Genomic DNA, 27,566 nt, shown 5'->3' on the forward strand with positions numbered 1-27,566 from the left:
TACTTGACATGTCTTCCTGATAAGTGCTGTGTGATGATCTTCAGATCGTCTTTTTCTCATCCGACAGAAATTAATTTTAAATAATTGTTTTTTATTGGCATGTAATTTTTTTAAAGAAAGGCAAATTGCTGAGGACTTCCCCTTCAAGAGTTTAAATTTTTCTCAAAGATAAAATTACTGAAGATATGGGGGAGAGCACTTTCCCCCCCTTTTTTGAGGAAGTTATAGTGAAAGACCTTACTACTTAGACTGTTTGGTGAAGGTATCGGGTATCTTATGCCAGAAGCAGGAATTGCCTGATAAACTGGACAGAGATGAAATTGCAACCCTGTTCTAGAGCATTTACACAGGAAACTAATTTTAAGCTCACTCATCCCTCATTGGTTTTAACAGAATTAAGGACTTAGCTGTGACTGTTTAGGTGCTATGCTGGTTTTGGCCATGTTAAAGTGATTTTTTGTGACAGAGTACTCCAAGACTAAAAAGCCTCCTTAATACAGCTTCTCTGAAAAGAGCACAATGGAAGCATGAAAAAGGGAGGAAAGTGCCCATCTGAAGACAAAAGTGATAGTTATGGGAGGTTTTTGTTTTGGTTTGGGTTTTGTTTGTTTTTTTGTTTTGGGAGCCCATGAATATTTTTGTTACATATTATTTTACTGACATTACATTTGAACATGTGCTTCCACTCACTGGAAACTTTGCGTTGCATAAAATGTACATAGAATAACAACGTTTCTTTCTTATTATTAATAACTCATCTTACTAAAAATGGAAGCCCTTACAAAAAGTAATTTGATTTTGGCCACTTGGTTATTTTCAGGCACAATTTCAGTTGGCTTTGATTTCTTGTCCAGAAGTCATCAATGTAAGATGAAGTTTTGTAGGCCTTTGGAATGCTGTAGGAATAAAGTACATTTCTGGAAATGAGGGTCCAAAATTATTTTCAGTTACAAAGAATATCCCCCAAGTTTGCTGAGAATGTCAACATTAATGTTTGTCATTGAAAAATGCTTGCTTTTCATTTGTGGCTGTGGATGATGTTAACACCAAGCTTCTATTACACTGACATCTTTGAGTTACCATAATCTCACTACAGTTATCTGTAATATTCCTTTGTAACTATTAGTGGAAACATGTTTTTTGTGATACCTAGTGGGGTGTTTAAAGTTAAATTTTAAGATCTTTTGGGGGGTGGTTTGTTCTTCTCTAAATGGGAAGAATTTATGTAATGATTTATGTGATTGGAGGAGTTACCTCGTGCATTTTTTAAATAAGCAATAACACAACTGGTTAAATATTGGTTGCGTTGGCTGGGCCATGCCAAAATGACTTGAAGCTTGCATGTCAAATATGTGAATAGTCTTTAGGTGGAAAATAATGATCAATAAAAGGAATGGAAAGGCTGCTAAGATCAGAAGGAGCAATCAAACTCAACTGAATAAGCTCCTTTAGCTTTTAGTGCTATATTTGAAAGCACAGAAACTTAATTTTATGTGTTTCTCTTAAGTAGCTTAAGACATCAGAATCCCTGGCTACTGATAGTTCTGGCCTTCAGGTTTTAAGACAAATCTGAAAAAAATTGTTTTCTCTTCATGCATTAAGGGATGAACAAAGAGAGTAATTACCTGCATGCCCTACTTCTAAATAAAATATCTATAACATGTTCTATAATAGAATATGTAATGTGGTATTATTATGCATATTATTATTGTGTGAACAATGTATGTTATTTTCCCTAGATTTGAATCTGGCTAGGTCTGATTATCTCATTTATGTTAAAGGTATTTTTTTCTAGTTTTGGCACCTTGACAGTGTAAAGGTCTTAAGGATCCCTTTCCTTTAGCAGTGATGTAAAGCAGCCTTATTAATACAAGTAAAGACTTGGCTTAAGGTTTTAGGTTGTAATCTCCTTTGTGTTTAAAAGTATTTGCATCCTTTTTCATGCTTTGTCTCTATTAAAGAACAGTTTAACAATGGGAAGGAGGCACATCATTCATTTGCTCTGAGGCTAATATTGCTGTTTCCCTGCAAAAATGTAATTTGTGTCACTGCATATTGTGCTCTTAAATGATATTTAATTCTGTGACCTTGGTTCACCATGCCTTCCTGATTGTCCATTAACTCTCATCCTCTAGCAGAAGCAATCTGTGCTGCATGGATACTGGGAAAAAATGCCTGAAAGAACTGAAATAGGTTTCAAAAATATGATGCATTGTATGTTTGGCTCCTTATGTACTCTTCCTTTTAATAATGCTAATTAATGCCAAGCAAGCTAAGATACAAAAGTCAAGAACTGAAACTGGGGGAGGGAAGAACTGGGAAAGGAGAGGAAAAGGAGCCTTTTTGGCAGGCACACACCAGGAAAATGCAAGGTTGAAAGTGCTGTGTCAAGTTGCATCACCTTACCATGCAGTTGCTTTCATTCAGCAACTGAGTGCAAATATGAAAACTTTGGGTCTGTTTCATTTCCTGCCATAGCAAACCAGCTTCCATCTTTGGTTGTTGTATAACACTTTGATTGCCAGAAGTGGTAGTAATTTTAGAAAAATTGAGTTATCTGAATAAGATATCAGCTTAGTACTGATTTCTCCTTCCACCTATGAAAATTGGGAGAGATGGTTCAGACAGCATATTCAATGAGCTGCAAGGAAAATTTAAATTAAATTGTAACTTGAATATAGTTAAAATAATAAGGAAACCCCCATATGCTTTCTTGCAGAGGATAACTCTTTGCATTGCATGGGTCTTTTTATTCTCATCTTTAGATGGCTTTTTTCTGATTGTTTGATTTGGTTTTTTTTTTCCCCAGGCAGTGGAAATGCCTGCACTCAGTAATGAAAGTCACTAATGATGGCTTTACAAACTTGTCTCTAGTCCAAGAGGTTCCTCCCTTGTGATCTCCCTTCTCATGGGTTTCTTTTTTTTTTTTTGGCATTACATGGAGTGCAATGGTTTTTTCTTCTGTACCTGTTAACACTTCTAATTCCTTTTCACAACTGACAGTTTTCCAGCTTTGTGAAGCTCTTACTGTAGGCAAATGTGGCACGTTTGGGGCTCACTCTAAGATTTAAAACAAATTTTATGTCAACATACTGCTGTTCACACATATAGAGCACTATTTTAGGCCTACAGTGTTGTTAGGGATGAATCCACCTAACAACAAAAAGGTGCAGAACGTTTGGAGGGACAGGTTTAGAGCTGAACTGAGCAGTGTCATTCACTGGAAATGGTTTTAGCTGTTTATCTCAAGTCAGCATTTGGTCCTTATTACCAGGTTTCTGCATGCTTTATACCTTTTACAGCACACTATTAGTTGCTTTCTAAGTGAGATCATTAGTAACTTGTCACAGCTCACTCTAAAGAGACATGTCAAATGCCAGCTCTGCTTGTTTAGTGTATTTGGCTTGCTTGGCAGGTTCTTAACCACAGGGTGCAGGATTTTATTCAGACAAATTACTGAGCTTTTACATTGCTCAAGTTGCCTTTAGGAAAGGGTTTTACTGAAGAGATTTGACTTTCCTACCAACTGTTTGACAAATGTATAGCTGGTTCCATATTTTGGTGCTTATTCTGAAGTGAATGATTACTATTTTAGAGCATGTTATTTCCTTACTGTGGGATCATTGATGATTTTGGATTTTTCTTTTTCCATGCTAAATAATGCTGTACTGAAGAGCAAAGTTATTAGATGCACATATAGGCTGTCTATTTTTGCTGCAGTTTATTCCCTTTCCTTTGATGTGTGGGAAAGCCAGTTGAACTTCCCAGGGAAGTTGGATGCTGTGGGAACCCTGCTGGTGCTCTGTTTGCTGCTGACCCTGGGTCCTCTTCTGTGCATTTCCAGGAGTTTCTCACCTGAGTCTGTACAACTGATTAATTACAATTCATTGATAAGCAACAAGTGCAACTTTTGATCCTGAAGGGGCCTCAGGGAAGTGAGATAATCTATTGTCAGGACGTGGATGCTGGCTATGGTTCTCTCCAAGCTGGACATTCCCACTGGTGGGAGGGGGATGCCTGCTGCCGCTGCTCACAGTGGTGCCACAAGTGAAACACATCCAGCTTTCCTGGTCAGAAACAAGTGAAGGAGAATTAAATTTTAGTCCAGAGGTTTTTAGAGTTGTTGGGCTTTTGTCTCTGAAGGGGGAATTGGAGTGAGCCTGCAGGAAAGTGGTGCCTGCTAGCACATGGTGTGTAACTTGCTACAGATGTTGCAGAGGTGTCCCAGTCCAGGGAACAGCTGTAGTTCTGAAAAGGATGTGGATTAACACAATCTGCCTTGAATTCATATTCAGCCCAGTGTGTTAATTATAGCTGGCGTTTTCACAGTGGGTTTGGTTTTATCTACTGTACAGTTTTCCACAGCACTGCTAAAATCCTGGTGGCTGCAGAGCTTCTCTGCATGTCACTGTATATTCTGATTTGAGCTGCCTCTGACAGGTACAGAGCATAATAACCCATGTTTGATGCAATGAGCAAGCATGCCTTTTGGGCTAGATTTCTATTTCCTCCCTACCCCTATTGTAAGCAGAATTTGCATGTTTAATTCTTTTCACTTAGTGAAAAATATATCCCTTCAGGTTTGACAGCTTCCCAAAGAATATTTTAGATTTCCCACTCTGATTGTGGGCCATATGTTAGAACTAATTATATAAATGAGACATCATAGAATTGTGACATGCTTAAATGTTCAGTGCTTTAAAGACTTATGCAAGTGCATGCTAGCTTGGGTAAGTGCTGGAAGAAGAAAAGAGAAGCTGCAGGTTTTGAACAGATGTTAGCAGCTTGGTAGGGCTATCCATTGTCTTTATCTCTCTATAAGAGGTTGCTGACACTTTGAAGGGTCTGGCAGACTACTCTGAGCTGCCATAGTGCAGGAAAGAAAGAATTTCCTTTTTGTACCTATGGATGTGCCAGATTCATTATATATTAAGTCATACAAAATGTGGGATGCAGATAGCCTCATTTTGCTCTTGGAAGTAAGCAGTAAATGTGTGGCTGTAGCTGAATGTTTCTGCCCATTTTTCTTTTTTTTTTTGGTGTGCTGTGGATGTTGCTCTGAGGCAGAATGGCTCACAGGCCTGCCTTTTATTATGAATTCACGTTATTATGGGTTATATTATTGGAAATTAACTGAAAGAAAAAAGGTGAAGGAAAAAAAGAGAGTGGGAAGGTCAGAACTCTATACTGGAGGCTTAAGCACCAAGGAAGGAATTTTATGAGATACTTGTTATTGATGTTAACTGGACAGGTATTATCTCTAAAGTCAATTATACCTTGAATAAGTTTTTAGTAAAAAAAAACTTGGTTTGTACTAATGCTGTCATATTTTTTTTTTTTTTTGCTCCAAGTCTCAGTGATGCATAGAATAGTAAAGACAGTGTCACAGAAAGTATACTGTACAAAAGTTTTGTCTTCATAGTTAAAAATGAAATATGTATGCAGGTTATGCATGCCGAGCTGGTAAACCAGAATTATGTCTGTAAGCTATTTCTGTCTATTTAGCTTTAATGCTGATGCATATTTAATTGCTTGGCCTGTTTTCCCCTCAGCAAGATGTGGCTGTCTTGCACTGCAGTCAGTGCCTGCAGTGTGCAGCAGCCCAGTTTGATGTTTGTGCTTGTGCCTGTGCAGTGCAGCGTCTGCATCTGTGAGCGGCAGGTTGATGGAGTCTGGGAGAAAACCAAAAACTCTGCTCTGCTCCTCCAGGGGTGTTTCTGTGGAGGGCTTCCCTGTGGGACTGTAAATGGAGACATTTAAAATTTTAATGGCCACGTCTGTAGTTCCTATGCTGAAATCATATACTCTATTTTCCTCTTGTGTGTAGAGATCTTCTTCAGCATGATCCAAATTGTTTTATGTTGCTTGTCTGCTTAAGTACAGAAAGGTTTTTCTAATTTAATGTGTTAAAAAGTTGGTTTTTAAATTATAATATTACTTTTGGCTCTCACTTTTAAGACCTCACCTACACTTCTTTCTGTGTTTCTTGTCAGAACATGTTTGGAAAATGGAATCATAAGAAGCAATTAGTAATAATTGTGTTGAAAGATTACTCTGCATAGTTAAATCTCAGATGCTTTGTCTGTGAAAGATAAGTATCATTTAACTTCATGTGAAAAAGCACCCATGGTTTGTGAGTGAACTTTGAGTAGCTGCTTCATATGAAATAATTTTTTGGTTTTACAACCAAATTATTAATTCAGCGTAACAGCTGAGATGGTTAGTACAAGTAAGACAGGAGGGAGCAATAGGAAAAAAGCTCTGGATTCTTGTATCAGCAGAAAGGTATGTGTGAGCCGGAGAGGAATCTTCATGATACCAGATGTTTAATAGCTTGTATTCTCTAGTCAACTAAAGGAACCTTTTAATGCTGGAGATACTGAGTAACTTTTGAACTTCCTTTTCTGTTGGACGTGTATCCTATTGTGCTGTTTACTGTAGTTTGTGTAATACTAAAAGTTCTTACTGTTTTATCAAAGGATAGCAGAGTGTTTCATTTTAAATGAAGAAATCCCTTCAGATTATACATTTTCTGCTCAGCTGCAGATTAACAGTTTTATCCAGTCACAATTGTGGGATATACTGCCAGTAGATAATTTGTTCCCTCTGTGTCTCAGTCATGCTTATTACCTTCATCTTATTATATAGTTCGAGCCTGTGAAATGATTTCTTAACTGCACTTAAAGATAGTTTGTGTAGACAGGAAAATTACTGCTCCCACCCTCAGGATCAATTTGTAATGTGCTTTTATAGAAATATTATGTGCTACACTTTAATATTGTTCATAGTCCAGAAGATAATTGCCATGATGAGTCTTACTTAATCATGGTAAAAGTAGAGTCCATATGGAATTTGAAGGAAAAAGTATTTAATTAGCTGTGCTGTAATACTGCTGTCCTGTCTCCAACAAGACTGCTGGTGCCCTACATGACGTTTCTTGCATGAAGGAAATATTTGGTTTAGTACAGAAACTTATTGAACATATTCTCGTGGGTTTTTTCAGGGGGGTAAAGAGAGCAACCATGAAATGAAGATCTAATTTTTAAAAGAAAAATAAGAAAGGGCCACTGACTTGGAAAAAATCACAAAGGGAGAAAATAGGAGAGAAACCTAAGTGGAAAAGTAAAGGAGAAATTGATGGATATGCAGGCAAAGAAATTGAGCAAGTAGGGGGAGAAAATGAATTCATGTGGTCTTAAGACTGACGGAAAAAAAGAAAGGAGAATTATCAGGATACAAAATAAAATGAGTTCTGAACTCTCAAATTTTAGGTGCCTAAACATCTTGCTCTCTTAACACTGGCCTGCTTGTCTTCACTTTTTCCATCTCCTTTTCCCCTCTTCTCCTTTCACCTATGCTGAAAAAATAGTTTGCTAGAGTGAGACCACGACAGGACTGAGTGGTGCAGCTCAGAGATGTCTCAGCAGCTTCAAGTTGACTCATTTATATACATTTACTTAAGTTCCTCAAGAGATGTGCTCATATAGATTTATTTATTTCATTACCATCTTTCAACTTTATGCTAAGTTAAAGCATCATTGGAGCCTCAACAGAACACACTTTTTTTTTTACCTGCATCAAATATCTGTGTGGGAAAATAGGGAAAACTGATGCATGATAGCCCCATAATTGGGTTGCCACACATGGCTCCTACTTCACCTTTTTTTAAAACCTCTTCACCATTCCTGTGGAATCAATGTCAGGCTTTGAAATATTGTCACGAGCAAGCATGACCTTCACCCCCTGAGCTAAACCAAAATGTGCGGGGGCAGAGATAGACTCCAGAGGGATAAATACAGAGTTGCACATTGCTAAGTTGTGCCTCAAAAAAAGATAAAATTTAATTTTATCAGCATTTGCATGTTGGTTGATCATTAGTTTTACTACAAATAAGAACATAATTTACCAGCACTGCATTGGAGATACAAGGTGTCTCCAAGGTATCAGTGTTAATTTTAGAATTGCAGTTATTTTCTCTTTTCTAAGCCATGTGACTTGCCCTCCAGTTACTCTGCATGCAGTAGTATGGATTTCAAGGTGCTCTCAGACTTATAATGCTCTATCAGATATAAGGGAGCCTTAAAGTGATGAGAAATTCTCATTACTTAATGACTTTGGAGGAACAGTGGGGAACCTATGTTGCTCTGGCACTGTCAAGTCCTGCTAGCCTCATTAATAGCTGTGAATTTTATTCCTATTTAACATGAAGGATGACATTCCTATACTTCTTGGCAGCATGAATGAACTAGGATCAGTAGTAACCTGAACATGAGGTCCGTGTTTGAGAGGTGCCCACATTGGTGCCGGTGTGCAAGACAAGGCTGGGCTGTGTTTTGACACAATCCCTACTGAGACACCCTGGCTGCCCTGTGCCACAGGAGCTGTGCTGTACCTGGGCTCCCACAATTATAACTGATTTAAGTACTGCCATTACAGATACTGTCTTGTGCTGTCAAATGCACTGATCTGTTTATGGTACTTGGCATGATTTTCTTTTTGACGGAACTTCTCTTTTTGTTAATAGGTATTTATATTTTGTTTTATTCAGCTGGCACATATTCTACATTATGGAGAATAATGTTCAGTTTGATTGATTTGTTTCAGAATGGATGTACGCATAATTTTTCCTTCTGTATTTAGCCTGTTCAATGTGAGTCACTTCATTTAGTGAAATCTTTTATCTCCTCCTGTGTCTGTGCATGTGTGTGTCAGCTTTCCCTGGCCTCACCCTCAGTGCCTGTTGTGGAGCTCGCTGAGGTTGGTCCTGGTCCCTGCAGTGTAGTGCTCTCACCGCAGCTCTACAGAGTCACCACAAACCATGCCTTGCTCCTGGTTCCCCAGCACTGATGCATTCATTGTCTTTGACATCTACTGCTTAAAAATAGTTAAATGTGAATACCATAATAATTTAGTGCAGTTAACACATTGCTCATTCTTTAATGCCCCAGGGCTTTGGGTCAGCGCTTTGCAGGGACAGATTGTGTCACTTGTACAGGCTTTAAGGACATCTCACTCTTTTAAAAGTCTTCTTGAAGTTAATGCAACTCCATGTTGGGCTGAAGAACCTGTCCTAGGGTTGGTTGGCTTAGTGCTGTACGTTTGGCATGCTGCTCTCAGCTTCCATTGTTCAGGGAGATTTGCTCTGCTGAAATATGGGTTAAACTGTACGCTTGCTTCATAATACATTTAGGAATAAGGCTTACAGCAATTTATTTTTAATAACTTCCACCCTTTGTAACTGTCCTGCCAATAGCTTGGCTTACTGATGTCCAGTCTTCTCCAGGCTTTAAAATCTGCAATTTTGTTCCCGTAATAGTGGTTTTAGCATAAGTGGAAACATCAGTCTTGTCTTAAATCTTCAAAATTAAGTATAAATGTTATCTGTTGGTTTTCATAAACTTGAATCTTTGAGATGGTGCTTGACTTTTTAGCCAGCACAAGATGTTTGTAGTATGTCCAGAAAGTACTTTGTCAGAAATATCAAATGATGAGCTATGTTAAAAGAGCTTTAAGTATTAACATGTTGTTGTAATTGCAGTTACAGTTTTAAGCTCTTTTGTTAGCTCAGTAGAGTATCCTTGAGAGAATATGATGTGGTACAAGTTACTTTCCACAGGATGTGATTTGTCCTATGATTATTATTATAAATAATTATTAAAAATGATATTTTGAAGTTATGCCCTTTTGCAGACTGTCTGAGAATGCCCTTTTCTGTAAAACCACACCCTGTGTGGGTGTGATGCCTTTATTTAACACATCTTTTGTATCCGTTTCCTTCTCTGGAACATGGAGGACAGTAGCACCCAAGGGCATTGAGGGAAAGGAGGAGTGGGAAGCTTGGACTGAACAGGCAGAAAGAGTTTGTGCAAATTCCTGCCTGGATCTTAGGCTGGCACCCATAACTTCTGTTTCTGTTCTGCAAGGAGAACAGAGCATTTTCCTTCTAATCTGGTTGGAGTCTGGTGGACAGCAACGTAGTGGTTGCTCCCTGTGATCACCTCAAAGAAGGCTGGGTGTTGAGCCTGAAGAATCAGTCCTCCTCTTGATGTGAGTGGTTGTCAGTGTAATATAATTTAATAGAAATTCTCTCTATCTTTGAAAAAGAAATTCTAGAAAATCACTCAGGAAACACATAGGAGAGCTTTGTTGCCTGGGGTTATAGAGTTAGATGCTCAGAAATAAGAAAATAACAGATTCAAGGTATCAGCAACTTGAATTCAGTGCACATGAATGAGGCTGTTGGCTGCAGCTGTGATGATTTGTTAACAAGAGTGATGAACTGGGTGTTTTATTGTAGGTCATTCAGATCTTGAGGGCAGACTACTGCATCTTCTCTAGGAGAACCCTGTTGTGTTTTCATTCACATATTTTTCCTGGGGAAAAAGAATTAGGCTGCTAGCTAAACTTGGATACATGGGCAAATTTTGATACCTGTGAGCCAGAATTTTTGAGCTGGTTGGATATACATTCCATTTTCCTGACTCACATAGATAAATGTGAGTTTTTGACTGACATACAAAGTATACATTGGCAGCCAGGCAGTGACTTGTCTGGTATGGACCAGCTGATTAGGGTTACACAGGTGCAGAAGTGGTGTGCTGTGCCATGCTGGTCACTGCCTTTTTTGACAGAAGAATTCTTCTGTAATTAATTTATGATGCCATTAGCTTAATTTATAAGAACCCTGCTGTATTGGATTTTAAAATAATTTTAAAGGATATCTTAGTAGCAGGTGTCTCTTTTGTAGATGGTCTGTATTGCTTTGATTTACTGCTTGGTTGTTGATATAGATTTAGAAATATACTGCTTTCACCACATAAAAAATTTGCATCTGTTGGACTGCACCTGATTTGATGTCTTTTATTTATATATTTTCCTTGGTTTCTTTATTTTGGGTAGATTTAAAGATGCCAACCATAAATGCACTGAACTGCAAAATTGTGGACTAAGACCTTTGGACTAAGGAATGTGAAGATGAAAATTTTTTTTCAGAGTTTTGTTAGTTGCTAGATGCTGAACTTGTAATGAAAACAATGAGGGTTCAGGATCAACCTTTACTCTTGGTACATGAGTAAAGCACTAGACTGTAAAGGCTGATTCTTGACTGAATCAGTAATAACAATAAATAAATAATAAGAGCTGTAAAGTGGTGTTGAGACAAGGAATCCTCTGTGTGTCTGTGTATTTGTTTGCATGATAAAGTCTGTGTATTCGAAGATTGACTTGTCTAGAGAGGCTTTTTTTTGGCTGGAACAAGCCTTTGATATTTTGAAGAAATCAAGCATTAATTCTTTATGCTGGACTTTGAGGGGTGAGCCTAAAAACATTATTACTTACTATCCCTCCCAGGAAAATAATTCCACTTTTGAACAGGTACCAAAAATAGAATTAGCCCTAAAAATACAATTAGCCAATTTCAATACTGCATCTAGGAGGCCTGCTCACAATCAAAACCAAAACTAGACTTGTTTTACTTTAAGGACCAGTGTTCTCATTTCGTGGGAAGGTGAGGTAATGCCTTTTTGTATGCTTATACATAATATTGAAAACCTAAAATACAATTCAGATGTGTAATAGCAATATTAAATATTTAAAAGTTTGAAAAATTTAATGCATTTAAATATTAAATACATGTGCTGGAGAACAAATTGCAGGGTTGAGTACTTATGTCAGTAACATGTTTTATTTGAATAGTTCATGTAATTTTTGTGTGAACAGTGAAAGAGGTGTTGAGTGTATATGTGATGTCAGCACTCTTTTAAGTCATGAGGACTTTTTGAAGCTGATTACATATTTAACTATGAGGTGAACAGCATTTTCTTGAAATAATAAAACAGAAGTTACCCAGTTAATAAGAATACAAAAGGTTTGATTGCTGTAGTCTAGTTAGTGGATTTTTCCTCTGAAGGAAAATGCTTTAGTCTTTCTCATTCATGGCTCTACTTTTGTAGTAAAACCAGGGACAAATTAAAACCCGTGTGCATTTAGTTGCTGTAAATCATCTTACAAAAAGCGCTGACCAGCAGAGGGCTTCTGTCCCTGGGAAATAATCCCTCACACTGATATTGCCAGGGAAGAGCAGCTTTAAGCACGCACCTTTCCACAGTTGTTTTCCTTCTCTCGTGGTCCTGTGGACCAGCCAGCCCTGGAGAGCTGTGCAGGATCCTGTGGTCTCCTTTGCTTCCCTTCAGGCTGTATGTGATGCAGTCTCATCTCCACAGGGCAGGGGAAAATTCAGCCCCTCTGCAGTGGCCCCCTGTTGATTATGTTAAATGTTTTTTGTTGTCGATATGCAATTAAGAGGAGAGGGAGGGATGCTATGAAGATTTTTGGGGTTCAGACTGTGGAATGAATATCCTATTGGTGGTCAACTTATTAAAGAGCCTATCACATTTTAAACCAGAGCAAAGCTTTATTCTTTAAACCAGAGCAAAGTTTATTCTTTTTGTCCAGCACAGAATGGCACCTGATAAATCCTTGTTTATCGTAATTCGTGCCTTTAGCAGTGTGAAAGGGGTACACTGATGTGGGGGCACTCAAGCAGGTTTCTGTAATGGCAAGAGCACTGATCCTCCACTCTGCTAGAAATATATTTTGAATCTGTCTTGCTGCCTCATTACTGAATATTATTCTTGACACATAGTTTTGCGTTTTACCTGGCAGGCATTAGTCTTTCTTTTGGCTAGGCTTTGCGTTCTTTTTATCTGCTTTATCTAGAATTCATCTCTGTTGCTTACTCTGTAGCCACGGTGTGCTAAACAGCCTTAAGTCAAATATTGCCACATATACCTCTCTTCTTAAAATACCATTAACTTCGCTTGGTGCTGTGAGCCACCCAGTCAGAACTAAGCTTTTCAGCTGGGTGACTGGCAGCATATGGAGAGACAAACTCTTTTGGACACATTTGGTTAAAAAGATAGTGTTTGTTCTGCCTTTCTGTGTTCAGCAGTGCCTTTTTTTCCTCGGCAGAATTGGAAGATAATAGGATTTTAAAGGGTGAGTAATTGACCGACAACCACTTCCAGCCATAGCGTTTTTCTTCATATTGTGTGGCCTCGGTGCTTAGGTGAGGCACAGCCTGATTTCTTATTTCCACAGCTCGCTGCACTAAATCCCATGGCAGCTTGGTTGTTCTGCTGGCAGCACAGGGGAAACAGAAGGATACATAACTGGCCTGGGTTGGTTTGGCTGGTTGGTTGTTTCTTAAATTTGGGTGTTTGTTTTAGTGGCATTGTGTGTCTCTAAGAATAGTATGCACTATTCAGATGTTAAAATTGAATCACATAGATGCAAAATGGATTTCTATTGTTGATGCCAAAATTAAATATTTTTAAAGTCCCTTGTATTTTAATATAGCCTTTTTTCCCCTCAACCAAAAAGACCTTTTTTGTTTGTTTGTTTATTTGATGTCATTTGGTGCAATTATTTGTGTTAATTGATGATGCCTAGGCTGCAGAAAAAGGAAGGCTGGAGGTTGTAGATGTTCAGGAGCACAGCTGAGTAAGGGCTTTTGCAGCTCAGAGAGGTTTGGGAACTTGGGAGGAGGATGGCAATAGCAGTTTAAAGCTTTAGTTGTCATGGGGGAGGTTTGTGAGAAAAGGAGTCAAATGCTTCAATCAACCAGGAGGGAGTGAATGAATTCCTATCTTTTTTATGAGGATTAATTTTTTATTAGATGGTAGTGGCTGTTTTCATTTGGTCTTTTCTCCTTTTTAGCCTTTTTTTCCCCAAGCTTCCCTCCCTCTCTGCTGCCTCTTGCTTGAGCTTGAATGGTTCTGACACTAAATGACCATTTGATGAGTCTTTCCTCGCCATCCCCCCATGTCTAATTTACCAGGGAGTGCTCTTGATGTGGGTGGTACCCCTCTCATCAGGGTTTTAGACAGACTCAGCAGCTCACAATGATGCCCTTAGGCAAAGGGCAAGGTACCAAAAACATGGGCAAGCTGTGCCAGCGCAGCTCAGACTTAGCTTAAAGTGGTCCTGAAATTTTGTGTGGGGGTTCTTCCTGCAGCCTGGGAGACTTGCTTAAATATATTTCAATTAATAGGTGGTCAGTATAAAGCTCCATTTATTTATAACAACTTTTTAAAATGGTGTTTGCATATATAAGTTATCTTAAATATTGAAATGTGTCCCTGGGTGTTTTTGCATCAAATTCTAGAGACCAGTATAAGGCATGCAGATATAGGGCTGCATTTTTCAATGAGAGCAAAGGGCACCAGAAGTTACTGATAACATCTTTTTTTTTTTTTTACATTTGCCATATCTGCAGGAGAAAATTACTCCAAAACCAAAGCAGTTTGTTGCTTTCTGATAGTTAGGTTCCTTGTGTTCTTTGTTTTGCCATCAGTTCTGATGTGTTCTGTAAACAATCCTTGGTAATATAAGGATTTGTAAGAGTTCTAGTGGTTTTAGTGCATCAAGGTTTTAGAAACTCTTCTCAGATTGCTCAGTTGCTCTGTAATGAATTTTGAAGATTATACTGGTGGTATATGCATTAATGTTATATACAACACGTGCATATTAAATGCAATGTGAATATATTTTGCCTTTTCTGAAGAGATTTGGAATAAACAAAAGCACTTGCAACTGAACACCTGAATGTTTTGGTGGAAAAGGACCTAAAACCACCTTATTGCAAAAATGCATAGTAGCTGAACTTTGTGCATCCCTCACCTCAGTTACTTGCTTAGTTTAAAAGGTCAAATAAATTAAAAGACAAATTAATGTTAACATGTTGGTGAACTACATACTGACTTTAATTGTAACTGTAAAAACAGATACCCTGAGGCAGATTTAAGCAGTGGCAACTAACATTGTTATGATAGCCTCAGGAAGCAAGTGTAACAGACAGGATGTTTTGTAATAAAACTGTAAAACAATTAAAATAGCTGCACAAAGGATGCTGCTTTTTAGCCTGTCCAGAGGAAAGGGCTGCAAAGGGAGTGTCAGCCAGTCACAGCATCACAGCTGTTATAAATTGCCATCTACTTTTGGAAGGGGCAAAAGATGGATAACAAAGTCGACAAGTAAATACATGCTACATAAATATGCATAAATCCATTACCATCTGCCACATTGTCCAATTTGACTGGGGTGTCTACCACATAAATCAGTTTAAAGCAGTTTCCCTCAAGCAATATTTTCTGTAATGAATGGTTGAAAGATCTACATTCTTGGGTTGTGACTGTAGTTCTGGTATATAATATGGAAAATACCATATTTACCATTTTCTCAAAAAAAAAAAAATCCTGTAGTTGAAAGATTTATTTGACTGTGCAGCTACTAAACTTTGCATTAGTCTTTGGAAGCCAAGCCAGGAAGTTAAATTATCAGGCTTTTTGCTTGGCTAGGAATTTTTAGTGGTTTATTTTACACAATCGCTTCTATGGACATTAAGTAAAGATTAGAAATATCAGTCTGCAAATGTGCTGGTTTTGTATCCCAGCATTATGGTCATTTAAAATGATAATTTTTCACGAAGTTTCATTCCTTGCTTGGTAAGCAAACATAACTCATAGTGCTGCTGTTTATTCTTTGCGTTGTCACTGTGATATGTCTCAGTTTAGGTCCCAGTAATTTTATTTTTCTGTCCTGTATGAGTACAGCACACTTACATTTAATCTTTTATCCAGATGTGGCCTCTGTCTCCTTAGACTCAGCTTGTGCAGTTTTCCTACATCCTGTTCTGGATTTTTCCTAATAGCTGCGGCTATGGAGCCCCTGTGCTGGGCTGTGCATTCATCTGGGCTTGGTTTCTTTGACACAGAGGCTGCCTTGCCCTGCTCTGGCCGTGGAAAGGGGCCCCAGTGAGAATGGGACTCAAGACCCAGCTGGCTTGTCTTCTGTTTTATGGCATACCAAATAGATTGCACCAGGAGAGATAACGTTTGTGTCTTCATTCTTTAGTGCAAGAAGAAAGTATTACAATTTCCTTGTTTGTTTGCTTATTTATAGATTAAAGCAAAAGTGGTGAGTCTTTTTTTATGTACACTAATGTTCTTTTTTCTTCCCCCACTCCATTCCTACTCTAGAGATTTGTAATTATTACTGAAAAATTTTATAGTATTCTGATGAAGAGTATATATTAAGACTTTACATCAAGATACTCTTTCTTGTGGGAGGTGTTAAAATGCTCATTTGGGATGGAAAAAGATAAATTTGGAGTTTTGTTCTTATAAAGAAACTGGCCTGAGATTGTATATGCAAGAGCCTGATAACCCATCTTCTCTTTGCAAATATTTGCCTCTGTTAAGTCAAAGGTCAAAAATATAAACTGCCTGTCAGGTTAATTCAGTGGAGTTTTGCAAATCACTCAGGTATTTTTGAGTCTGTATGGCTAGGTGTCCTTTAGTAGGTTAGGAATCTAACTTTGCATTTCTGTTTTGTAAGAAGCACAGGTTTGTAGTGTTAGAAAGTCACAATACTGTAGTAAAATTATTGTGAAAACAGTTTATAGGTAATACTGAAACATTTCTTTGATATGGTAGAGATTCTGTAGTGTTAGAAAAATAGCTTCTAATAAACACACAACTTCACTCCTTAATGGAGCAGAAATTTAATGTTAAAACTAGAAATGAATCCACTTGGGAAAAAAGTGTGGAAGTGTGAGATTCATTTTCACTTCAGATTAGCTGGCTCAAAGATAGGGCATCACATATAAGCTAGTTATCCAGCCTTTCAGCTCAGCCATGGAGGGGAAGGGTTCCTATAGATAAGGACTCATATCATTTAAAGAGAAGTGTCCACTAAAGGTGGGATATGTTTCCCCTGGGAGGGCATACAAAATAATATGGTTTTGTGTCTGTAGGGTAGTGCATGAATCTCAGTGAGACATTTTTTGTGTACGTGAGGGGGAAGGGAACAGTGTGCTCAAAATGAAAACATATCTACATTTTTAAGGTAAAATATTAATCTACAGCATGCTAATTCTCAGGTGGGCTTAGTAACAGCTGGGATGTGATTTAAAGATACTTGTAAAAACAAACAACCTCCTCACTTAAATACACATCTTAAGTCTCTGTATCTTCTTTATTGACATGAAATAATAGACCAAAGTATAAAGGTTTGTTTGAGAAAGTCTGCTTTCTGATCTAAAGCTACTCTTTCATCAGTTCTGTGTGTTGGATGCGTTCCTTTGAGCACATTTTGTATGTGTTTAGAGGAGAAAAGATAGTCTGGCAACTCTGTATCGAGGCAGGAAACCTATTTCCAGAGCTGCCTCGGGCTTCCTGTCCTGCTAAGGAACTGATCCTGCTAACCAGAGCTGGGAAAAAAAAAAAAAAAAAGAGAGAGGAAAAAACCCCAGGAACTTTGTATTAGTATGCAAGTTTTAAATTAAGTATTTTTGCTACTGGCCCTCTTGTTCAGAGGATCTAATACTTACCTTCCTGGCAGGATTTTCAGAAGGTGAATTTTCTGAAGCCTCAAGGGCTTTCTTGCAGGACCCTGTATAGGTGTAGAAGATAACTTTTCACTGTTCCTACACTATTGTTCCTCAAGCAAGACTTGAGGAAATTTGCGCAGGGTGCCAACCTCTGAAACAGCCTGTCTCCCTGCTCTTGATAATGAAGTAAAGGGATGAAACCTTCCTTAGAATTGAGGTAATTCGTTATTATTTTCAAACAGAGATGGCAGGAAATAAGAGCAAAACAATTGCTCTGAAAACAATTTGAATGTTGCTCCAGACAAATAAAAGACCGAGGCAGTGGCTGACCTCTCCTGACAAACAGCTGGAGCCAAAAATGGCCACGGAGTTGTCGCTTAAGGACTTAATGGAGGAGATCTTTCAAATCAAAGAAACAGTAAACAAGGTAGATGGAGCTTTAACAGAGGTTAAAATTGAGATAGCTCAAATGAAAGTCAGGCAAAATGAAATTAAAGAAAAGGTGAATCAACAGTTCCGCGTGTGTGAGGATGAATTGCTTACGTTAAAAGAGACTTCTAATCAAATCAGCTTTCTGGAATGATCTTTGAAGAATTGGGAGAATAAAAGGAGGAAAATCAAATTTGAGACTGGATACCTAGAAAAGGCTTGAAGGACAGCACCCAGGGGAAGGTTTTGAAAATATTGCACCGAGACCTCTGCAGCAAAAGGTTGCACCTCAGCTCCCTCCTGGGTGTCTGGTAGACATCAGCCCCTTGGATCACAAACATTGTGCTCGCCTTGGTCACCAGATGACAGTGGTAAAGTTTCCTACTGTCAGTTTTTTCAGAGCACTCTCACTAGACCCTAGCTGGACACAGGCTATCTGCTACTGATGGTTTTACAGCCTCCCTGAATGTGAGGCCTGATTTATGGCACCCTAGTGAAATTGGGGTAGGTTACTACATAACAATACGGTAATTATGGGATGAACCAGTTGGCCTGGCTTGGGGCTCAGGAAAGAACCTTTTCCTACCACTACAGAATGCAAGGGGGTTATGTTCTGTAAAACTGCCCTCACCTCTGAAATGCAGTGATGACCTGGTTAGGAATTACTGTGCTCACTGGTAGTTCCCTTTCACTACTGATTCAGTCAGGGTGGTGAAATATGGAGCGCATGAGGAAGAGTGATGGTCTGTGGTGCCTGGTTTTTCACCGATGAAATATTCCATCAGCAGAAAAAGTCAGGTTATTCTTGTAGGTTCAGTTTGAATGGGGTCAGGGAGCTAAGAGTAACATGGGTTTGCTCTAGAGTTGAACCTCAAGTGCTTGGCTTGCAGCTAAGTAGGACAACTATAAAAATTAGCAAGAAAGGAAAGTTTTACCTCCCTGCAATTCTGCAGAAGGTAAACATATTTGAAATACCTAGGCAAGGAAATGGTGGGATGAAAATCTAAAATTAAGGTGGAGACAGTGTTGTTGCTTATCTTGAAGGAACAACTGGTCTTAGTTGCCACCCTTAAGGATGCCATAATAAGAAAGTTATATTTCAGTTCAGTGCTAGTATTTTGCTTGTCCTTGCAGATTTCTTAATGCATGCAAGAATCTTCAGTATTCCTTTTCTGATTTATTTGCTTTTGAATATTTTCTTAATTTTTTCTGGCATTTACAGCAGTAGTTTTTTCTTTCGATTCTTCCATTTTCAACTAAAGTGGGTGAACTGCTTTTGGAAAAAGTAAGTAGTGATTCAAAATTTTAGTCATACTAATGAAAATGTTTTGTTAACCTGGCTTTCGTTTTTGTTTTCATCTTTGTTTCTCATGATTCATGCTGAAGTATGTGTCACTAACTGTCCTGTATAGAATCTACAAAAATTACATTGTTATGTAATTTTTAGAAGTTTTTTCACTATTTTTTTTTCAGCCCAGCAGTGGCAGACAAATATTGCAGACACAAATCAGAAGGTTAGGTTTGACTGTAGGTTTTGGATGCTGACATAAATCAAGTGTTCCAGTTTCTTTATGTAAACTAATTATTTGCAACCAGGTTGGATTCTTGGGCAAAGTATTAATTTTGCCATTGTGAAGAGAAAGTTCTCAAGATGTGAAAGATGGTAAATAATAGCTCGTGGAGGCAAAGGAGAAAGCTCTGAGGAGCTGCTCCTTGCCCTGTTTCTTGGTTGGGTGATCACCATTCTATCCTCCTACAAAATAGTAGGAATAAGACAACCAATTAGTAGTGTTATGGAACATGATTCTACTTCACCCTACTAGTGAAGTAGGATTTTTCCTACTGGATCAGCTTGAGGATTTAATAGTTGGGAAATCCATTGTTAGCAGCTGTGCCAATCTGAATGGCCGAGTGAGATTTTACTTCACTCAGTCAGTCTGGTTTAAATGAAATTTGCATCTGTCTTTTCCTGAAGATTCTGAATTGCCTTATTTAGTGGACTGATGTGTCATGTAGAGGTAGTCCCAAAGAAGTTGAGAGGGACATGAGGACATGCAGCATTATCTTACAAGAAGGTACTGCTAAAGGTGATCTGTAGTGATGAACAACTGTGAGAATTCAAAAAATAAGCTTGAAACATTTGTGTAGATTGGTTTGTTTCAGGGAAGAGCTACAAAGCATATTATGGGTTTGGAAAGTGCGATAAAACGCTGTGCTTACAAAACCAAAGACTTCACAAAAATCACTTTTCTGAAAGGGTCACAGGAAAGGTCAGTACATTTCTAGGTCTACATTTGTAGGATGGTCTTCTAATAGAGAATTCTTTTTCTTGTTTCTTTCTCTCTGCTCTTAACTTGCAGGGAATGCAGTCTCTTGAGTGCCTTGAATGTCGGCATCAATTGAAATGTTTTTCCTTTCGGTTAATTGGCTTCCAGGTTCATGTTCCACCTTGCACCATAAATAGATTTAGGTGCATCTCTCCTAATTTGCAGGTTTCTGGATAGGTACCCTGGGTGAAGTATTTTAAGAAACTTTTGTTGTTCAGAACTTCAGAAAATAAAATACTAGCATAGGACTTCTTCACTGGGATCTTGACTTAAGCAGGTGAAACAAGATTGTGGTAGGTAGAAATTTGCCATTTTTGTTCCACTCTCAGTTTACAGGCAAGTTGCCCTGTACCTGTCTGTCTGTCTACCTATAGAGGTGACTACGTGTATAACACTACACTAGATATACATTTCTATTACATAGGTTTAATGACAGTAGACACCAGGGCTGTACTTAAAATCCTGGGAACTGTTGTAGCTGCAATAGCCAAGAGTATAAGAGGCCAGGTGATGTTAGACAGCTTTTCTTTCTCTTGTTACTGGTCATTACTGTGAGAACAGCAACTCTGCAAAGTTTAGATCCTTTCATCAACATATAAAATATAATATTTTTTTAAACTTCAATAAATTGTATTCAGACTGTATTACTGTACCAGTATCTGTTTGAATTGCTTGTATTCTAGAGCATTTGGGAAGTTTTTTCATAGTAGCCTTACCCTGAATCAATGGCTAGAAGTACTTTTGAAATGAACTGTCCAGGTTTTATTCCATGACACAGTTGTGCCCACAAGGTAGGTGCATCACTAAAAAGGGCTGTCCTCTGCACTCCTCAGCAGTGGGGTGAAGAAAACCCTGCACGGCGTGTGCTGAGTACCTTGGCATGGGTGACATGAATGCCCTCAGTCCAGGAACCATTGACAGCCTCCTCAGGTCTCAGCTGAAAATGCAGGAAGGGTCTGACAGCACTTAAGGCGAGCAAGCAGTCTCTCCCTTGATGTAACTGAGTTAATTTACATCTGGGTATGAGCTGAGGCTCTCGAGGTTGCTGAAGGACTGGAGAGAGTGGTTGAAGCCGCCGTGTCTCATTTGTCCCGGCTACCATGGTCAGGGGGCACACTTGAGTATGGATATAGCTCCAGTGGATGCTGTTCTTCCAAAGCCCTTAACTAATCTTTACATCCAGTGTGTCTGTGTAGACAACACATCTCAAAGAAGCTGGGTATGGTGCTGTTCTTTTTTGGCTTTTTTTTTTTTTTTATTGGTACAACTGACTCATTTTGAGGCCAGCTCACGATGGGCAGAAGATGTTTTTCTAAGTTATATTTATTGTAATGTTCATGTGCAATGGCTGCATAATCTTCAACTTCAGTGAATGCTTTATTTTTTCCTCCTTCCCTTCAGCGTGCTGCAAAGTGACAGCTTGATAAACAGACCAATTTGTTTGATTTTGATATTATGAGCTTTCAAGGAAAAGGCAGTATCAGCTTGCACTGAGAGATGTTCCTATTTTATGTCTTATGCAGAAGCACTTTTAAGAATGCACCACTGGCATGGGTAAAAGAACACTGCCACCAGGAAAGGCCTGCTGTTGATTTTTTTATTTTAAGAAAATGGTCCATTTTTGTTCACATTTTGTTCACATTGCTAATTTTATTCAAGATGAAGGAGGTGGATTTAAATAAGAAATTGTACTTCTGAAAGTCATCGGCAACATTGTGCAGTATCTAACTGAAAAGCAGAGGCCTGTCAAGGCAGACAGGGATGTGTTTATCTGTATTTTTTTTCTGAGCAGACTTTATTTGTGTTTCATTTTCCAAGTGGCACTGTGATTTTTTTTTGGTTTTATGAGTTGTGCTTTCCAGTATGGCGTTGTTGCTTGGTGCTTCACACTGTAGAGAGAACAGCTGGGTTAATTAAATAGATATGTCACAGCACTGAAGCCAGTGCCTGCTGCCATTGTACACAGGCAGCCAAGAGTTACAGTAAATAGAGACTCACAGAGGCATTAGCAATGCAATATCAATTGTAGTAAAAAAAAACCAAACAAGCTGTAGTATGAAGAATAGTAGAACAAAATGATGCTTTGTGTGCATAAATTACAAATAAGTATAAATTAGGTGAACTGTGCATTTGTGATCTCATAAACCAGTTATTATTGATTATGATAAATTAATAAACTGCATTTCAGGTAAATGTTAGCAGTGTCACTATGGAATTTATGGAGGAGTTTCTTTCCCGGTAGCATTACGGCATACTGCCCCATTTTTCTTTTCTTAACCTTCTCTTTTTTTTCCCCTCCAATGAGATATCTTAACATATGAATCCTGTAACATTTTTGTAGGGAGGTTTGTTACCTCTAGTGTGTGGACCAAATTTGGTGACATTGTCCTTTGTGAGGTTCCTGTCTATTTACTCTCAGCTATGAAAGTCATACACCATAGCCCCCACTTCATCTCTGAAACACTAATGAAGGACGCTGTGTGTTTAAGATCTGCTCTGCCATTTTCAAAAGTGGCTGAATTTCATTACTGGCAAAATACACCTTTTATATCTGTTCCTTGTGTTCAGGATGTTCAGGTTAGCTGTAACTTCTGAGGACAAAATGTTCCATGACTTTGGGTCATTGCAGACCCAGTGATGTACATGTGCTGTAAACTGAGGGGGAGGAGGTCATCTCGATGAGTATGATGGAAATTGTAACTAGATTGCAGATTTTTTCCCCCACAAATGGATCAAAGCTCGCTCTACAGCTGCTAGTAGGGCTACTGGGGACAGCAGCAAAAGCCAAACCTCCAGAAAGGATGGATAGAGAGTAAATCCCAGCACAAGCTCCTCTCAGTGGTTTGGATGATGATTGGAAGGTTTCCAAGGAGCAGATGGTGCCAGCAACATTTTGTTTATTTGCGAACTACTTGCAGCATTGCAGAGCAAAGGCAGTGTAGAGATGGTCAAAATGGCAGTACTGCCATGGCAGAAAATCAGACGAGTTGTGGTGGCTGCTGAATTACACCTTGAAAGGAATTCTTGGCTACTATTGACCTGTTGTTCTTAGTAGTAAACTTCTGCAATAAAAACCTTCCAGAATGCGATAACCATAAGGAACTATTATTTTAAAGTCAAACTCTTTTGTGCATGATATGAGGATTCTCAAAGCAAGTGGAGCTGTCAGACATCAAATCTCAAGATGTTTTTTGGAGAATCTCTCTGTAAACATATGCAAAGCCAAATGAGAAATCTCACTGCAGAGACCTGCTAGCTATGGGGCTGTAGGAGCTGGTGAAAAGCCTTTCTTTTATGCAGTCCTCAAATTCTTGTTTTAAATGCATGATTTGAAAAGCAAACACTAAAATACAGACCCAGGTCTCAGTTCTCCAAGCTCCCAGATGTGAGTAGCTGTCTGCACATAATCCCCTGGAAGCAGGGAGGTGGAAGACTGGCAGTGGTTTACACAGTGCTTCTCCTGTCTGGGGGACAGTGGTTGGGATGTCTGCATTGGGTAGTCATCAAGACAAGGCTCCTTCACGTGCAGAAGTGTCCTCTGCTCATCCCTGCTCAGCTTCTGTTTGGAAATATGTGCAATTAAAGCCACTAAGGATATCCAAGGACTTTGAGGGTTAGGTATGACAGAGTTCATCTAAGCATGTTACGTTGTCTAAATGGAGGATGGGCCTTGGGAGGTTTTGGTGGGGCTTTTTTGGCCTATAGTTGTCATACTTAAATTGAACACTCTGCAAAGGTGACTCTTTTGCAAAGCATGCTTTACAAAATTATTTGAAATTGTAATTAATGGCCATAAGTAACAAAAAGGAGCAAGAATAGCAAACAGAATCATTCATGTGGAGGGATGAACATTTGAGCATTGTGATGTGGGTTGTAGGCACATGGGTCTTCTGTTTTCCTACCTGTTTTGTATTCCATGAAAAATTATGGTAATCTCAGAGGCAGTTGAGGCAGTTTATCCCATCTTCTCTATGGAAAGAGCCAAGTTAGAGAAACCAAGCCTGAGCTTCCAAGGAGTGGGGAAATCTTGAGACTCTTACTCCTGACTCTTGTGGAAGCTTGTTCTTGTGTTTAATGGATAAAATAAAATACTTTAATTCACTGTAATGAATTTGTAGCATTGACCTATTATGATTAAGTTTTTCCAAGAAGCTAAGGGATCTTCAGTTCACTTGTACCCTTCCAAGTGTTTCAGTCAGAGATGCCTTTGAATTTCTTTGACATTAAGCACAGTTTGTGATTATATGAAGTTAGATAGGCTGAGGAGAGGTGGAAGACAAGTGTTTTATATCTTTGAGCATAAAACTCTGACTCTTCTGGAGTCAGACAGCATTTTGAATTAAAATATTTTAACATGGTTTTTATTACTGTTGTAGGTGCTGTAAGTTGTACTAGACTTCAAGTTTATATTCCCGCTCCACGCCCCTCAGTTCACATCTGTAGCAAATTTGAGTGCGCTGTCCTACACATTACACTGAGTTGTGTCTTTGGACATGTGATACAGCATGAGATTATTCAGTGTGACAACACTTAACCTAACATAATTCAGTTCAGTGCACTGAGAAATAGAATGATAGAATATTTTCTTCCCTAGGATGGGTACCCATCCATTGTCACTCAAATTACTGCCGATTATCTGGTAGGAACATAAGAATATAGGACTTGCCATACTAGATCAAGCCAGTGGTCCATCTAAGAAGCTGTCCTTTCTCTCGAGACAGGCTGGAGCTGGGTATTTAAAACAAAAGTGCATAAAACCCTACAATAAACTTTCGAATAATGTTGTTGAGTTTTTTTTTAAAATCATGTCAGTAGCTTTTGGTCTGTGCTATATAGCAAAAAGGCTTAAATCCTTCATGTTCCCTAAATCTACTCTGGTGCAACACTTGATTTTCATGTTATCTATCTAAACCTTATCTGAATTTTGCTGTGCTTTTGATGTCAGTGTGCTGTGGTAGCAGAGCATTCCACAAATTAATTGTATGTTATAAATAGGAATGTCCAATGTCTCATGTAAACCATGTAAACATGTCTTCTATTAGATATCTCATCTTAAAGCTAAAAAGGATTCCCGTCAGTGTTTCTAGTCCCTACCCTGCAGGACTCTTCCAGTGCCTGTAATTATTCTAACAATTCTTCATATCTATACCTTCTGCTTATCACAAGATCAGATCAAAGTATTTAATATAAAGAGTATGCAGTGCTATTGTATATAGTAGCAACACTATTTTTCTGGAACATTTTAATGTTGATATGAAAAATCAAGGGGAAAGAGGGCTGCTTACAATCAGAATTATCTTTTACATTTTTTGTTTCAGATACAGGAGAATGGTGTTGGAATCATTACAGCAGTGAGAGATTGGTCCTAAGTGTATGTTGAGCACAGTCAGAGATAGTAAGAGCCCCTTTCATTCTAATGGCCCTTTTTTGCATTTTAAACCATCACTTCTTTAGGATAATTTCTCCACTCCTTAAGACTTTATTTCTTCCTGTTCTTAATCAACCTCCTTAAGTTAATTTGGGATTTAAAGTTATACTTAATACAGATCTAACTTAGTAGTTTTCTTCTTCAGTTAGTTCAGCAATCACAATGCAGAGTGGATTTTTTAAAGAGATAAAAATCCTTATTTCTGTCTTTGGATGTTCTCTCCATCCAAGTGTTTTTAAGGAATAAAACTCTCTAAACTTTTTCTTTCATTCCTTTTCCTTCCTTTTCCCCCCTCTTCTCATGTGCGTCATGGACTTGCACTTTTGAAAAATTAATCAAGAGCTGGTAGTCTCAAAAGCAGCGGGCACAGTCTGACATGCCTGGTGTTCATTTGCATTGATGCTAAGGTGCGTGAGCATCTGGAGATTGCAGCAGCACCCTCAGCTCCAGCTGCACTCTGCAAATTCCAGTGCCTCTCCAAGGCAGCTGTACCTGTGTGGGAGCCCTTGCACACCTTGCACAGGCTCTGCATGGGCCAGAGTGTAAGGACTGAAGTAAACTAGATGGAGGTGTAGCAACAGCCTGCAGACTTTTAATAAAAGTGTTCTGCTTATGGTGAACAGCAGTGATTTCGGCTCTTGGGGGCAAATGGTTTCTTTCGTAATGTAGTGTTTGACCTATAAATCTGACTGCAACTTTGCTAGGTTCTTTTTCTACAAAACTGACAGTCTCCACTGTCCACTTCCTTAGGCTCTAAAATAAATAATGAAAGTACTGTAAACACAGGATTTGATATTGATTTTCTGGAGTTTAAGATAATCTGAGGTCTTCAGAGATCAGTATCCTTTACTGTGTCATACACTTATGTATGCTGCTGCTATAAAAATAAATAACTGAAGCTCTTTAAGGTCTAGTTTGTGAAAAAGATGAAACATTTATTGGCCACTATATTTTGAACATTGTATTTCTGAAGCTGAATTTGATGCTTTGCGTCCCATAAAATAAAAATGATGAGATTGAAGGCAGTAATCAAAAGAAAAGGGCTCAATGTGTCATAGTGTTGCTAGAATACATGTGGGTGGTTGAACTGAGCTTTACTTCTAATATACTTTTATAAATTTTTAATGATGGCTAATGAATCAAAAGTTGAGAGGCCTTGGAGATGAGTTATTTATCAGGTTATTTTTTCCTTTTGGTGCTGTGTGCAGCATCTCCCGGATCCCTCGGGTTGCAGGCTGTTTCTAAGATGTGGCTTACTGTGCAGTCTGCTCCCCATCCAGCATTTTGCATCTCTTTAGCAAATACCAGGGTAGGGTTCAGTGATATTAATTTTGAACTTTTCACTGTAACAGATGTTAGAAGGACCTGCCAGAGCAAAACAAGGCTAATTTTGGTTTTGTTGTGGATGTCTGGGCGCTGCTGGGGCTGCGGGGCGGGCAGTGGCGTGCTCAGCCCTGCCCCGTCCCACCAGGTGCCGCTGTGATGCAGTGAAGCCTGGAGCTGGCCAGGAAACACAGGGATACACGGTCCCCAAACTCCTGATAAATACAAATAAAAAGGCGAAGGAAATTGCAGCCTGCACCCTGTGACCTCGCCAAGACGTTATAAGGCATCAAGGAAGCCTTGATGAATCAGGAGCAGTCTCCTAAATATCAGAGGGCTGTGTGGCTCCACAGAATATTGCACTGACTGAGATTTCTACAGTGTGACTGTATTACAGCATCAACTTGAAAAGAAAGGGAGAGGAAATTAAGAAGTCAAGCCACAGAAGTAAAAATAATTCACAGGGAAATGGCTCAAGCAGCTTACAGTCAGCTTTGCCTCTCCAAGTGTAGGCATGTCTGCATGGCACAGAGGAGCCTTCAGTTTTCTGCCTGCCCCGAGCATGGTGGTCTCGATTACACAACACGCATTGCTGGTGGCACCTCAGCAGTGGCATTTTGACAGGCAAGAAATATTGATGCAGATTAAAAGTGAGGTCTCTGTCAGCCAC

General features: G+C 38.8%; 1 protein-coding gene across 1 annotated transcript in view; it reads left to right on the forward strand.

Moving 5' to 3' along the window:
• Positions 1-12,858: 12,858 nt before the first annotated feature.
• RARB (retinoic acid receptor beta) overlaps positions 12,859-27,566 on the forward strand; it is a 280,456-nt gene continuing 265,748 nt past the window's right edge. The window contains exon 1 of the mRNA XM_005423378.2: positions 12,859-12,996. The gene's annotated coding sequence lies outside the window, so the exon portion shown is untranslated. The remainder of the gene's footprint in view (positions 12,997-27,566) is intronic.

The sequence above is a fragment of the Geospiza fortis genome, unplaced genomic scaffold (genome assembly GCF_000277835.1).
Source record: "Geospiza fortis unplaced genomic scaffold, GeoFor_1.0 scaffold231, whole genome shotgun sequence".
Taxonomy (NCBI): domain Eukaryota; kingdom Metazoa; phylum Chordata; class Aves; order Passeriformes; family Thraupidae; genus Geospiza; species Geospiza fortis.